Here is a 15,396-nt window from a genome sequence, read left to right on the forward strand (position 1 = left end):
ATTTTGTGGAAAAACTTTTTTAATTAATTTCTGTTCGTTTTATATTGATATAGTCTATTCAGAGAAAAAGAAAATAATAGTTTAAATCTTTTCGTTTTTAAGAATTTATAGTTTGGCCTGCTATTTCTATGCTGGAGAGAAATTTTCAGCAATTTTTAACAACATATACCCTCTTAAAGATCTGGACACAAATAATAGTCTTTAATTTATTTTCATACCTCCTCTAGTTGACCTGAAATGGAAAACTTGATACCATTCGCAAAAAAAATCTGTTTACTTTCTTTGATAGCTTGGATACACCTATGCTATTTTGATTTGGTTAAATTTTAAGAGCAGAAGCAGCCCCGAAATATTAAACATAATACCCTCAGTCGTTCTTGGGATACTGCTGAGATACTTTATTGGGAATTAGCATTAACACAGTGCATTTTTAGTTTCCCTCCAATCACTTTTGACTATTAAAAAGGGCATCAGCCCTTTCTATTTTCAATCGAATGAGCCCTTTTCGAAGTTCGATACAACTCCTTCGATACAAAGTGCCTTGGTCTAAACAACAACAACAACAAAATAATACATTATAGCCACATCAATCATTACTATAAAAATGTCAAGCGTACCAATGCCTTTCGACTATTAAACCGGCACTGGGCCTTTCGATTTCCAATCGAGGGAGCCCTTTTTGATCTTTTACGACAACACTTCCTATAAACACCTTATATGCCCCCAGGGCATAAATTAAAATCCTTACCCTAAGGTCTGTTAGGATGGTTGTCATCCTGTAAGACCGAATTTCCAGAACTTTCAACTACGTTAAATAACATGGCTATCTCACAATTTTGATTGGATGTGTTTGGGGAGATGGTTGGCGTGAGAGGGGCTGTAGTCGCTCTTCAATCACTTTCAACTATTAAACATGGCCCTAACCCTTTCAATTTCCAACCAAATGAGCCCTTTTGAAGTTTCTACGAAAAAACTTTCAATACAAATCTTATATGCCCCAGGGCATTACTTACAACCCTTGCCCACAGTGCTGGGGGGTGTGTCATACTCAAAGACCTAATTTCCAGAACTATCTACTACGTTCAACAAAATGGCTATCTAAAAATTTTGATTGGATGTGCTTGGAGGAATGGTGGGTTAGTTACCCTCCAATCACTTTCGACTATAACAAAGGGCACTAGCCCTCTCAATTTTAAATTGAATGAGTCCCTTTTAAAGTTTTACAACAACTCTATCTATAGAAACCTAATATACCCCCAAGCAGAACTTAAAACCTTTGCCCTTGGGGTTCGGGGGGGGTTCATCCTTAAATACATAATTTCCAGAACTTTCAACTACGTTGATCAAAATGGCAATCTCTAAACATTGATTGAATGTTTTTGGGGAAATGGTGGGCGAAAGAGGGGGGGGGTTAATTACTCTACTCACTTTCGACAATTAAAAAGGGCAATTTCAATTTCGAATCAAATGAGCCCTTTTTGAAATTTCTATAACAACTTTCTATATAAACTTTATATGCCCCAAAGCCATAACTTACTACCCTTGCACTGAGAGCTCTGAGGGGGTTTATCATCCTAAAAGATCTTATTTCAAGAACTTTCAACTACGTTGAACAAAATGGATATCTTAAAATTTTGGTTGGATGTGTTTGGGAAAATGGTGGGCGTGACAGGGGCATTAGTCGCTCTCCAATCACTTTCAACTATTTAAAAAGGGACTAGCCCTTTCAATTTCCAATTGAATGAGCTCTTTTGAAGTTTCTACGCTTTCAATAAAAACCTTACACGCCCCCAGAGCACAGCTTACAACCCTTGCCCTGAGGGCTTTGGGGGGGGAGGGTTTATCATCCTTAAAGACCTAATTTCCAAAACTTTCAGCTACGTTGAATAAAATGGCTATCTAAATTATTGATTGGATGGGTTTGGAGAAAAGTTGGGCGTGAGAGAGTGGTTAGTTGCCTTCAAATATCTTTCGACTGTTAAAAAGGGCACTAGTCCATTGAATATCCAATTGAATTAGCCCTTTTTCAAGTTTCTAAGACAAGGATTTCAATAAAAACCTTATATGCCCCAGGGCATAGCTTATAACCCTTTCCCTGAAGACTGTGGGGGGAGTGTCCTGCGCAAAGGTATAATTTCCTGAACTTTGAACTGCATGGAACCAAATAGCTATCTCAAAATCTTTATTGGATGTGTTTGATAAAATGGTGGGTGTGAGAAGAGCATTTTAGTCACTCTCCAATCACTTTCAACTATTAAAAAAGGCACTAGCCCTTTCAATATCCAATTGAATGAGCCCTTTTGAAGTTTTAAGCTTTCAATAAAAACCTTATGCGCCCCCAGGGCGTAATTTACAATCTTTGCCCTTAGGGCTGGGGTGGGGGGTTGTCATCCTCAAAGACCTAATTTCCAGAGCTTAAGACTACGTTGAATAAAATGGCCATCTCAAAGTTTTGATTAGATGTGTTTGGGGAAAAGGTGGGTATGAGAGGCGTGATAGTTGCCCTCTAATCACTTTCGACTATTAGAAAGCGCACTAATGAGCCTTTTTTAATGTTTCTACGACAATACCTTCTATAAAAAACCTTATATGCCCCCAGGACGTAACTTACAACCCTTGCAAAAAGGGATGTGGGGGACTGTCCTCAAGAACATAATTTCTATCTGGAAATCAACTGCGCTGAACAAAATGGCTATGAATAAATTAATAAATACGCTGAACAAAATGGATAAGAAAAAAATTAATAAATAACACATTGCGTCAACATCGTTCTTATGTACCCCCAAGGCATAGCTTAAAACACTTGCCCTGAGGGTTCTGGGGGGGGTGTTCTCCTCTTTACTTATTCCCCGTTTCTTGTCTCGTTCTCGAGTGTCCCCGTTCCTTACATAGGCAGCGCGATCGCGCTGCCTATGATTTATACAACATCTTTCTATATAAACCTTATATGCCCCCAGGGCATAACTTACAAACTTTGCACTGAGGGCTCTGGGGGGCGGGGGGGTTTTCTTCCTAAAAGATCTAATTTCCAGAACGTTCAACTACGTTGAACAAAATGAATATCTCAAAATTTGACTGGATGTATTTTAAAAAATGGTGGGCGTAAGAGGGGCGTTAGTCGCTATTCAATCACTTTCATCTATTAAAAAGGCACTAACACTTTCAATTTTCAATTAAATGACCCCTTTTGAAGTTTCTACGACAACGCTTTCAATAAAAACTTTATATGCCCCATGGCATAACTTAAAACCCTTGCACTGAGGGCTCTGAGGGGGTTATTATCCTAAAAGACAAAATTTCCAGAGCTTTCAACTAAGTTAAACAAAATGGATATCCCAAAGTTTTAATTCGGTGTGTTTGGGAAAATGGTGGGCATGAGAGGGTCGTTAGTCACTATCCAATCACTTTCAATTATTAAAAAAGGCGCTAGCCCGTTCGGTTTCCAATTGAATGAGCACTTTTGAAGTTGACAACGCTTTCATTAAAAACTTTGCATGCCCCCAGGGCTCAACTTACAACCCTTGCCCTGAGGGCTGTGGGGGGAGGGGTTGTCATCCTTAAAGACCTAATTTCCAAAACTTTCAACTACGTTGAATAAAATGGCTATATAAAAATTTTGATTGGATGTGATTGGGGAAATGAGGGGCGTGGAGGGGCTAGTTGCCCTCCAATCACTTTCGAATACTAAAGAGGGCACTAGCCTTTTGAATTTCCAATCGAATGAGCCCCTTTTGAAGATTCTACGACAACGCCTTCTATAAAAACCTTATATGCCCCCTGGGCATAATTTAAAACCCTTGCCCTTAGGGTTGTGGGGGAGTGTCCTCCTCAAAAATATATTTTCTAACTGGAAATCAACTACGCTGAAAAAAATGGCATTCCAATTTCCAATCGAAAGAGCCCTTTTCGAAGTTTCTACGACAACTCCTTCGATACGAAGTGCCTGGGAATGGAGAAAAAAAAAACACACTGTGCCCACATCGTTCTTTACTTAGGCAGCGCTACCTATGATCAGGATCTTTGAAACCCTTTTAAACCTTTTATTTTTGAAAATCAAACAAATACCTATGGTAACTTGCTAGTTATTTGCTTCATAGTTTAAATACTATTATTAAATGTAAATTTGATTGTATAGAGTAATATTGAAACTTAGAAAAAAACAGTAAAAACTGTAATTCCACTTTTTATGCTAAGTTCCAATGCTGAAAGTATTTTTGAGTGAAATTTATTGAGCTGAGAATTGTAAATGCTTTAAATAGTAACAAAGACCACACTGGCTTTCCATCATAAAAATCAAAAACAAAAAGAACGATAGGGAATTTTCTTAAGATTGTGGAATTTTATTTTGTATAAATATTTATGGTTTTAAATATCTAGCCACAAAATACTTTTTAAAGAATCCACCCTTATTATCTAGGCATAAACCAGGTAGTTTGAGAAGCAATTGAAATCAGACTTATTAATAATAATATTTCCTTAAATAGGGACTTGGGGGATTATTCACTAACTGCTCTATACACAACTCAAATTAAAAACGATCTTACAGAATAGTTTAAAAACTTGCAGATATTAACTAAAAATCAGTTACCAAAATACCTATGAGGCTAGCGGCCAAAAAGGCAAGGTTAGCAAGGTTAGCCTATTTAATTATTCTTCTTTCATTTCAATGAAGTGTGTTGTTTCACCTCACTTTATTTATCAGTCCTGGTTGAACTTTGGTGAAGAAAGGATGTTGGGACTGTTTTAATTTTTTTAGTTTTATTGATCAAGTGATGTTTTAAGTCTTTCTTCTTTTATATATTTATGTTTTCCTGACCAGTTGTCTTATAAAATATTTAGACTTAAAGTTTTTTTTTGTTTCTAAGAAATTGCTTAGGTATGGGTGCCCATAAACTGACTTTTAGAACGTTACATCTCCCATTTTCTAAATGATTTTTTTTTAACTTTGATATTGTTACTTTGATATCAGTTTTGATACTTTGATAAATATTTGATTTTTTTTTTAAGTTTGATTTTGAAATAAGGAATTTTTAAAAACTTGAAATTTTTTGTAATCAAAAACGAACAAAATTAATTAAAAAACTTTCCGAAAAATAAGTTTTTCAAAGAAAAGTAAAGGCTATTTTAAACTTAAGCTCAGGAGATTCAAATGCCTTTTAAAATTCAAACTCGAAATGACCAGAAATTATTATTAAAGAATAAATGAAACCCAAAACGAATAGAAATTAAATAAACAATCATGGCAAAAACATACTACAATTAATAATATTAATGAATAAATAGATCTTAAAGCGAGTAATGCTTAGATTGAATATAAAAATCAAGCTTAAGACGAAAAAAATATTTTCCTATTGAAGTACAAATGAAACTTAAAATGAACAGAAATTAAATAAACAATCAATGCAATCAAGCATATAATAGATATTAATTTAAATGAATAAATAAATCTTAAAACGAGTGAAACTTAAATTGAATATGCAAATCAAGCTTGAAACGAACAAAAATCAACCCAAACAAGAGTTTGGGTATGACCTCCTTCTCTCACTGTAAAGTCTAAAACCTACTACGTCATTGGCGCTTTACTGAAAATTATATGCGTCTTGAACAGTCTTTGAAAGTATAAAAAACATCAAATTGAATATTTGATGTATAAATAATATTAATTGTTGAAAGATCCATCAGTTCAAAAATTTATTTCACTGTAATTGTATTTTTATTTTCAATGCTGTAAGAACTGGAAAAGAAAATATTTGTAATACAATCCGATTTCAGTTAAGCGCCAATGACGCAGTAGGCTTTTGGTTTTTATTTATAGTTAGGAAAGGACGCAGTACCCAAACACTTGATTGTAGTGAAACTATATTCGTCTTGAACAACTTTAAAAAGAGCTAATAAATTAAACTGAATATTTGATGTATAATGATATTAATTGTTGAAAGCTCATCAGTTCAAAATGTTACTATAATTTTTATTTTTATTTTCAATGTTAAGTACAAAAGAAATGATTTTCGTACAAAAAAAAATATTTTCGCATTTAAACCAATGGCCTGGGTAGCGCAGGTACTGATCCCCTTATTTTCTGCCTTCATCCGGGAGCGTAATGCGTAATTGGGGGCAAATCATCGCTTACCGTCGCATCGTTCCGTCGCAAATCATCGCATTGCTTCGACACTTCCCTTATTCCCCCCTAGATTTAGAGCCACCCATTTAGAGCTAGGTTGACTCTGGCTGAGCTTGCGGAGTAAGACCATTGACCCCCATTCAAAACAAATAACCGGCGACACCAAGACTTGAACCCCTGTCCACAGGATTTCAAGTTGAAAGCGTCAGCGTCTCCAAATTAGTTCAAACAAGAAGGAGAAGAAGAAGTACAATCAAGGGTATGGAAAAACAAAACTCCGTTCCGAGTAGGTCTACCAGTAGCTTAAAGTAAACTAGACGAGTTAACCAGCCAAGAGTTTCCCAAGCTAAAGTACGCTTATTTTAAGCAGACTGGATTTTGAATTAAAATAATTCTTGAAAATATAAGACTGATTTATTATTAGTATCCGAGAAATCTTAGCTTTAAACTTATTGGATTGTATACTAGTCAAATTGAATTTTCCATTTTCTTAAAAATTTTCTGTAGTTGCCAACCAATACACGGTATGTGGCACTAGTTAGCTGTAAGGCGAAAATGTGATTGAGACCAGTGTGCTCTAATCAGATAAGAAACGTTTGAAGCAATGGATGCACACACAGCCAGGATCTTTCGAGCATAATTTTTCAGTGTCAGGTTTGTAATTTTTTTTCAGATTCGCTCCAATAGGCTAACCCAGGTAAGTAAGACTGCTAGCAAAAGGAACTTCAGTGCCAGATAGACTTTTAAACATCTATTTGCTTTACCGTTAAACATAAGACATCTTTTCATCATTTGAAATTCAAAACGATATGGGCATACTCTTCTTGGAAACACTCAAAAGCCGAAAAGCATCCTTGGTAAGTGCAAGAGAAGTTGAGTAAGTCATCCGCAAACGTAACAAACGAGAGATAAACTCTATTGAAAGTAAATGTACAGTTTATCTTATCCTACGCACCAGTAACTCAATTACCAAAGAAAACCGGAGAAGCCAAAACTCCTTGACACACACCTTCCAGAATTCGAATAACAGACTGCCTAACCTTAATTTTGCTTTCAGATTTCTGTATATACATCCTAGGCAAATAATTATCGACACCTTTCGCACGAGCCTCAATCGAAACCTGCGTAAATTTCAAGGCCGTATCCAGAGGGGGGGGGGGGGGTTACCCAGTTTGAAAAGCTTTTGCGACATCACGAATCAAAAGCTTTTGCGACATCAAGTGCACGTAAAATCAAAAATTAATCCAATGTCCTATAGCATGTCCTTTAGCTTATTTGTAAGTAGAAAGAGATCGTGCTCTCTACCTAACCCTTGTTGGTACCCAAATTGGCCAGGAGGGGCGAAACAATTGTTTTCAATGTCATTTGCACTCGAGGAGGTGATAGGGTGATATGAAGGGCATAAGGAAACATTTTTTCCCTCCTTTTTAAGGATACATTTCCTTACATTCATTTATGAATGATTTAAGTAAAGCAACAATATATTAACAATAATATGATGAATGAAGCATATTGAATAATAGTATCAATTTTATCAATATACAAATAGAACTACTATACATAAATGTAATTATTAGTTGTTTTAATTAAAGTGTATTTCAGTACTTATTGAACTTATACGTCTTGCCAGCACTGCAGGCAGCTTAGTCTGACGTGAATTTTGTAAAGTAATGTGGATTGGAAAAATTGAATCAATTTTATAGAAAAATAATGAAATGAATAAATTAAATGTTTCCAACAGATTTGAAATGCAGGAATATGAACGAAAGTAGTGATTTTTCAGCACCAAATGTTATGGCTATTTTCCCGAAAATCGAAGTATAACCTAATACAAAAACTGTGAAAAACAAACAGCTTAGAACTGAAGGTTAAATTGAATTCTTGGAAAAGACCTTCCAAAGATTTACCAATAGCCAAAGTATCATGTATACTTATACTGTTAATGATGTTTTCAAAAATTTTTAATTTTGCTATTTAATTGCGGCAGTAAGGGCGGTTTGAACTACAGCTCTCGCCATATTGCTTTGAAGAAGAAATATTTTAACATTCAAACTTTCATCTGCATGAATTCTTTTCTGGATTTGATGATCTATAAGCAATCAATTGAATAAAGGTAAGGGGTAGTGAGCTTTTAAATGTTAAACTAAGGAAAATCTTAGGTACAATCCTAGGCAAATTGAGGTTGTTATACAGAGGCTAGAAAAGAGATAGGCATAGGTAAATATCTTGATTAATGCACTGGGGCTATTCAGATGCCTCAGAAACAAAATTACCTTGGTAAATATTTCGGTAAATATTTACCAAATCATATTATTTAGTTCTACTAGGCTAAAGCAAATACATCACCCAATGCCTTTTTTATGCTCTTTATGAATAGGCTAGCTATAATAATCAATTTGGTTGGAAATGAATTTTAGCCCCCACCCCTATATATACCAATTCAGGGTATATATTTGTACATTAGGGAGTGGGGGGAAAGTTTAAACTTACCTCTCATTTACATCAGAAATAAAATTAGCCTACCCCCACACACCTAATGTGTAAATATATAGGCTACCTTGAATTGTTACATATAGGGATGTTGGATACAATAACGGAACAAAAAATTTTATTATTATATGTGTAAAGGGCATAAAAAAAGTACCACCTGGTAAGGCTCACTTAACGTTAGTCATTACAAAGGTCTCTGAGCATGTAAACATTAACCAAAAGCCTATTTCAATTTTCATATTATCGACTTATGAATAAAGTAAACATGCTACTTGATGCCTTTTTTAATGCTCTTTCTAAATATAATAGCCTAGCCTAATCACTTTTTCTGTATATGACTCTCCCCCACCCTTATATATAGCAATTAAGGGTAGCCTATATATTTATACATTAGGTGGGGTGGGGTAAAGTTTAAATGTTACTTGTTTCTTATAGCCACCACACTTAAGTTCTGCCAAAAAGAGAAGTTTGATTAATGCTAATGAAATAAAACCAATAATAGGCTACTTTATCAACAAAATTATGAAAATTACAACAAAGGCTTATGACCAAACCTAATAGTGTCTAATATAAAGACTATGAAAACAGGTTATTGTCTCATGTTTGTGATACAAGATCTCAAGTATGGTGGCTCTACAACAGAAGTACCATTTTAACTTACCTCCCATTTGCATCAGGAATAAACATTACTTGGTATAAATTTACAACCACTCCAGGTCATAAGGAGATATATTAAGAAATCAATTCTTGCTTCATAGTATACATAATAATCCTAATTAACATATTATCCAGGGGGATAACCTTTTTCATTACTATTTTCCTTGTTTTTTCCAGTTTTTTAATCAAATTTTTCAATATTTATGTCAATTCTCCAAGTTTTGAAAATTGTTTTAAAACAAACGCCCTAGATCCATCTAGCTAACCTAAGCTAAATTTATCAATATTAGCCTATTTATGTCTTTTTGGTAGATGGCAGTGATGGTGTTTAACTTTCATATATAGAATATTTGAAAACGGATAAGTACAGTAAAATCTGTTTATTCTTCACAGTTTTGTTAAAAAAAATTGTACAACAGTGAAAGAAGTGATGATAAAGGTTCTCCCCCTGGAAAATATGTTGATTAGGATTTTTTTGCATATTATGAAGTAAGAATTGTTTTCTTAACATGTCTCCTTATGACCTGGAGTGGTAATGATTTTTTACCCTTTACCAACAAATCCCCTCCTCCTAATGTGCAAATATATACTCTGAATTGGTATATATAGGGGTGTGGGTAAAATTTGTTTGCAGAAAAAGTGAATATTATATTTGGAAAGAGTATAAAAACACATTAGGTGAAATGTTCACTTTATTTGTCAGCCAGACTTGAACAGCAAAATATTCACCCTTACCTTTATAATCAAAATTTCATCTTGAATCCTTATATGAGATTCATTTTGGCTGCAAATTAAATTTTATACCCTTTAGGGACCCTCAAAAGATGATGGCTTTTTCTCTTATTTTAAATTTGGCTTATATACCTGTGTTAGCATCTATCTTGATGCTAAAAACTGGTTTACATGTAAATTGAATTGATGGTGACAAAATCAAGGATAAATAAATGCTTTAGAAATATATAATATGGGGGAGGCTATTTATTTGGGTAAAGTTAGAAAGGATAAGCTAGGTTATAAGAATAAGGTAAACATACTACACAATGCCTTTATGATGTTCTTTCTGAATATAATAGTTGCTTTTCTTGTGAATTCAATTTTAAGCCTTTTTTGAACCTTTGGAAATGATAATTTCTTTCTATGGTTTCTGGGTTTATAAGGGTTAAAACATTGGTTTCAAACTTACTATTTCATTATAAAATCCATTTTGCTAAATTTATATAATTTCCAAGCATGGATTTGTCACAATTAAGTCAGGTAAAAAAAAATTTAAACAATTTCTCCATTTTTCCATCCAGCATATTTTTTCTGTCAGCTTTGATATTTTTCAACATATAGGTGAAACAGCAGTTTTTAGCATCCTAACAGAATAAGAAGAAAACATGGCAGTATTTTTTTTTTAAATTTTTCATTCAACTTCATTTTGACAAATCAGTGTTTGTGATTATAAAACTTTTATAAAATGGATTTATAATGAAATATTAAGTTTGAAACAAATGTTTTAACTCATTTTATTATTGAAAAACTAAGCTATAGAAAGAAAATTTTATTTTTAAGGGTCCTAAGATGGCTTTAAATTGAATTTCCAAGAAAATTGATTATTATATTCAGAAAGAGCATAAAAATGACATTGTTCACTGTTCACAAACAGTGAACATAGGCATGTTCACTCTATTCATAGGTCAATTATATGAACTGCTCCATATTTACCTTGAATTGATGATGACAGAATTGAGAATCAATAAATATATTATAAATACATGATATGGGCTTTATGTTTGGGTAATGTTAGAAAGGATGGGTTAGGTTATAATTGACTTTTCAATAGAAACAAAGGTCATATTTGGATTTAGGATATAATTCTGATTATAAAGGTAAGTTTGTTTCTTAGCTATCTGAATACTCTGTTAACCAAGATATTTACCAAAAGATAGGCTAATCACTGCTGTTAGTAGATTTATAGTGATTAATCACATCTACAGAAAAGAAACTGAACAAATAAAAGTAGGGTACTTGTGTATTATATATCACTCACTCAGGTTTACACTGCATACAACTTGAGAACAAACTGGTTTCTTTTTTAGTTTCTTTTAGCTTAATGTGAGACAAGACAAGTGACAGAATAGATGGGAAATATATAATTATATATAAAAAAAAATATAAAAAAAACAGTATCCAATTGAGGAAAATTATGTAAAACAAAAACCCTTACATCTTTTTACCAAATAGGAATTGAGAAGAATTTTAAATATCAATGAATAGCAAAAATCTAAGCTATGGATCAATATGGTTATTTTTAAAATTATTCAAGATCAAACATTTGAAGTAATTAGTTTACTGACTAACCTACAATGACCTCTTTTTGGAAATATTAACTGTCCTTTTTTTATGTATATATCCTTTTAGTGTTTAAGTTTTATTCAAATTTTAAAAAAAGGCTAATTCTCTTGTGATTCTAAAGATATAACTTTTATTGCTAAATACTTAAAATGTTTGGACAGTTTGAAGTTATGAAACAATTCTTACTGCATAATATGCAAAATAATTGTGCCTACCACATTTTCCATGCAGACCCTCTATACTTTACCCCCCCCCCCCTAATGTGCAAATATATAGCCCAAATTTGTTTCCAAAGTAATGAAGAAACTAACACAGAAACCAGTTTGTTCTCAAGTTTTACACAGCACAGACTTGAGTGCATGGCATATAACACACATGTACCTAAAGTAAAACCAAAAGTAACAACCTAAAATTATTACCTTAAATCCAACCTTCTAGTGACTAAGGTTGAAGAACCTGTAGATGTCACCAGGTAACATTGACTTGGTAGTCTTCATGTCACAGTTCATGAGTGGATTATCACTATTTACATATATACAGGACAGTTAACACAGTTCATAACAACACAATTTTTATATTTACAGGACAGTTTGGTTTCTGTGTTGGGTTGCACTAGATGTATTGGTGGCCAGGCATATTTGGGGGCTAAAGGGGGTGGGTGGCACCTAATAGACCCTGCTTGGTGATGCTGGTTCATGCTATTGCATCTTCAATGACTTACCATGGTCAACACCAACCTTGAAGCTATCAACTGATCTGACTGACACAGTAGATTTGCTGAGTGAATTCCACAGTGGAATAATGCAATTGGTGAAGAAGTTTAACTTCTCATATTTTCTGTTAAATTTTGATGCATTTTGTGGGATATCCTTGTGTTCTGGTGTATTCAATGTGATCAAAAATGGGCTTGATGGTATCACTGGTCATCATCTTAAATGCAAGGATGACATATCCTCTCTCTCTCTCTATGGTATGTTAGGGTAGGCAGGTCAAGCTTTTCTAGTTGTTGCTTGTAGGAGATTTGTTTTTTGGCAAAAGGGAGCTTGGTTGCTCTATGCTGGACCTTCAAAAGTATCTCCATGTCACACTTAATTTGCAGGTTGGCAACCAGCATGCCAAACTCAAGATGGGACAAACAAGGGCTGTGTAAAGCTTCTTGATAACTCTTGGTTGGCGACTTGTTACTGAGTGCTTGGTCAAACAAAGGACCTTCTTTGCCTTAGCTGCTTGGTTTTGACAGTGACTATGAAACTTAAGCTTATTGTCGATTAACACCCCAAGATCATGCTCTTACTTGGAACTCTGAATGGGCATATTGGCATCTGCAGAGTCAATCATGTGATAACTATGGCAGGGATTGTTATGACCAAGATGAATGAGTTTCCGTCTGTGTGTGTTGAACTCAAGCATCCAGGTTATTGCTCACAGACAGACAGGCTGTTGAGACCTTCTTGCAGAGAAGAGAAATTTTCTATAGAGGCTCTATAGAGGTCAGGCTAATAGGTTGATAGTTCTCAGGCTGGGTTCTAGACCCTTTCTTGAATATTCGAGTAATTATGACTGTCTGGCAATCTGCATGTTGGCTACTAGTCTGAAGAGACTGCTTGAATAGCAAACAGAGAGGCTTGGCTACTATATCTGCAAGCTCTTTAAGGAGCCTGAGATGTATACCATATGGGCCTTTAGCTTTGTTGGGGTCTAATTTACTCAGCCTTTTCTTAATTTTGTCCATTCTGATGTAAATTTTGGCATAGGGTGCTCGACCACCTTGGGGGCAGGGCACAGTGGCTTGTCAGTGGGGTCCACTGAGAATTTGGATGCAAATGTGTTGTTCAGCAAATTTGCAATGTCCTCTGGATCTTCCAGCTTTTTTCCTTCAGGGTTGAGCAGAAATGCCATAGTTTGTCTAATCAAATATTATGGTCTTTTTTCTGACAACATAACCCTCTCCCTGCCTTGTGATATGAAGAACACATTAAAACAATATAATTCTCACTTTTTGATATGCTGCATTTTCTATTTATCAGAGTATTTTATCATGTTTTTTTCCATTGATATCTCAGCTAGGTGGTAAATTTTATAGTTTACAACAGTTATTTTATGTAAGATAAATGGCAATTTTTTCTCACTAGGGGTAAAACTAGATTTCATCAGGTCAATAATACAATAAATTGGGTTACAAAAATAACATGAGCTGGCTCCATTTGGGGAGTTTGGGGGGGGGGTGACACTTGCAATTGTAGTAATTATTATGTCTGTACAACAAATTGAATGTAAGTCTAATGTTTTTTCTCCTATTTGATTTCTGTTCTAAACAGTAAATTTGTCTTTGTTGCTTGAAATTATTCTGTAATTTGGCTGGCTTTAAGTCAATTTTGTTGAACAGAAGCAACTTGCAATTTGCTGCATTTGCACTTCAATCCCACCTATAGAATGACCAAATTAAAAGATTTATAAATCAATAAGGTTTAACTTAATTATTCACTGTTCTTGTTGATTTTTTCAATGACTTCCATCAAGTTGTTTCTTGGTGACACCCAAAAATGTATGACCTCTTTGAGTGTTCAAAGTTGCCCCAACCATGGGTGACTTTGGACATACATGGTGCATTTCCAAACATTCATTAACTAATGCTTGTAATAATTTATTCAGATAATGATAATATTTAATCCAGATAATATACAAATGAAATGTAAGATTTAATTTATTTTAAGTGATATTGGGGAAAATAGAAGAGCTTTGGCTGTTTGCCCAGTTCCTCTTACTGAAACTGGTGCAAGAAGCTTCATGATAATGTCTTGAAAGTCACTTTCTATACAATCATTACATTCAGGAAAGATAAACTTCCCATCATACTTACACAGGTAGTTTATTTTTACTACTCTGCCACTCATTTCTTCAATTTGGTAAACAGCAAAGTTTTGCTTTTTTCCTACCATCAATTTTAGAAGTAAAAAATTTCCACTAGAAAATTCTTTGTCAGTCTCAAGCTCACTGATGCCTCCACTGTATAAAGACTTTCCATCCAACTCTTCATTGAGCTGCATATCTATGTCTGAAATACCGTCTCTAGTTTTGTTAGCAATGAATGAAATCTTTGACTGTTTTTAGTGACTTTTTCAGCAACTTTTAGATCAGTTTCTGCTTCCAGTGCTCTTTTTTCTGGCCTTTTTGTCAGAATTCTTCTTTTGCCTTTGGATATTGTCTGATGCTTTCAGGAGTTAATGCCATAGGAAAGTTTGATGTTGACTACTGTTGATCCATCAAGACAGAAGACAAAGAGCAAACTGATTCAGGGTGAGGTTCATCCATGTTGGAAGGACCTGGGGAAAATCAGCTTCTGTGAAATAATTTGGATTTAAATGCCAAATTCCTGCATTTCAAAACTAGCTGTAATGTTTTGAGGATTCTGCTTTTCCAGAAAGGAATCCTTTGACTACTGTCCTGTTTCATGTATTGAAATTCTCTGACCAGGATTTGACTAAATTTAATTGTCACACAAGTCCCTGATGGCATGTATTGATGGTGCATATATTGAAACATCAAGGGGTTGGAGACCATGAGAGCAATAAGGAGAAAAGGTTAGGAGCCTGTTATCTTTACACAAAGAAACTAGTTGTACTGAAATTTGGCTTTTATGATTGTAAAGCAGGGTCTTTTTTGCTTAGTTTGACCTGTTTTTGAAAGTGTTCTATGGAACTAAAGGAATTTTCCAGGGTCATCAATCCACTTCAATGGGCTATGCCAATGCATCCTGGCAGTCCATCTCTATACATCCTCTCAGGAGCTTT

The 15,396-nt window shown here is 34.4% G+C and overlaps 1 protein-coding gene across 3 annotated transcripts in view; it reads left to right on the forward strand.

Annotated features, from left to right (window-relative positions):
• The first annotated feature begins 8,159 nt into the window (after positions 1 to 8,159).
• LOC148948453 (membrane-associated guanylate kinase, WW and PDZ domain-containing protein 1-like) overlaps positions 8,160 to 15,396 on the forward strand; it is a 163,814-nt gene continuing 156,577 nt past the window's right edge. For 2 of the 3 annotated variants that reach the window (XM_089094375.1, XM_089094374.1), the window contains exon 1: positions 8,160 to 8,234. The gene's annotated coding sequence lies outside the window, so the exon portion shown is untranslated. The remainder of the gene's footprint in view (positions 8,235 to 15,396) is intronic. The other variant, XM_089094380.1, reaches the window with a different exon arrangement.

The sequence above is a fragment of the Artemia sp. Qi Xiang Cuo genome, chromosome 9, assembly GCF_049724085.1.
Source record: "Artemia sp. Qi Xiang Cuo chromosome 9, ASM4972408v1, whole genome shotgun sequence".
NCBI lineage: Eukaryota > Metazoa > Arthropoda > Branchiopoda > Anostraca > Artemiidae > Artemia > Artemia sp. Qi Xiang Cuo.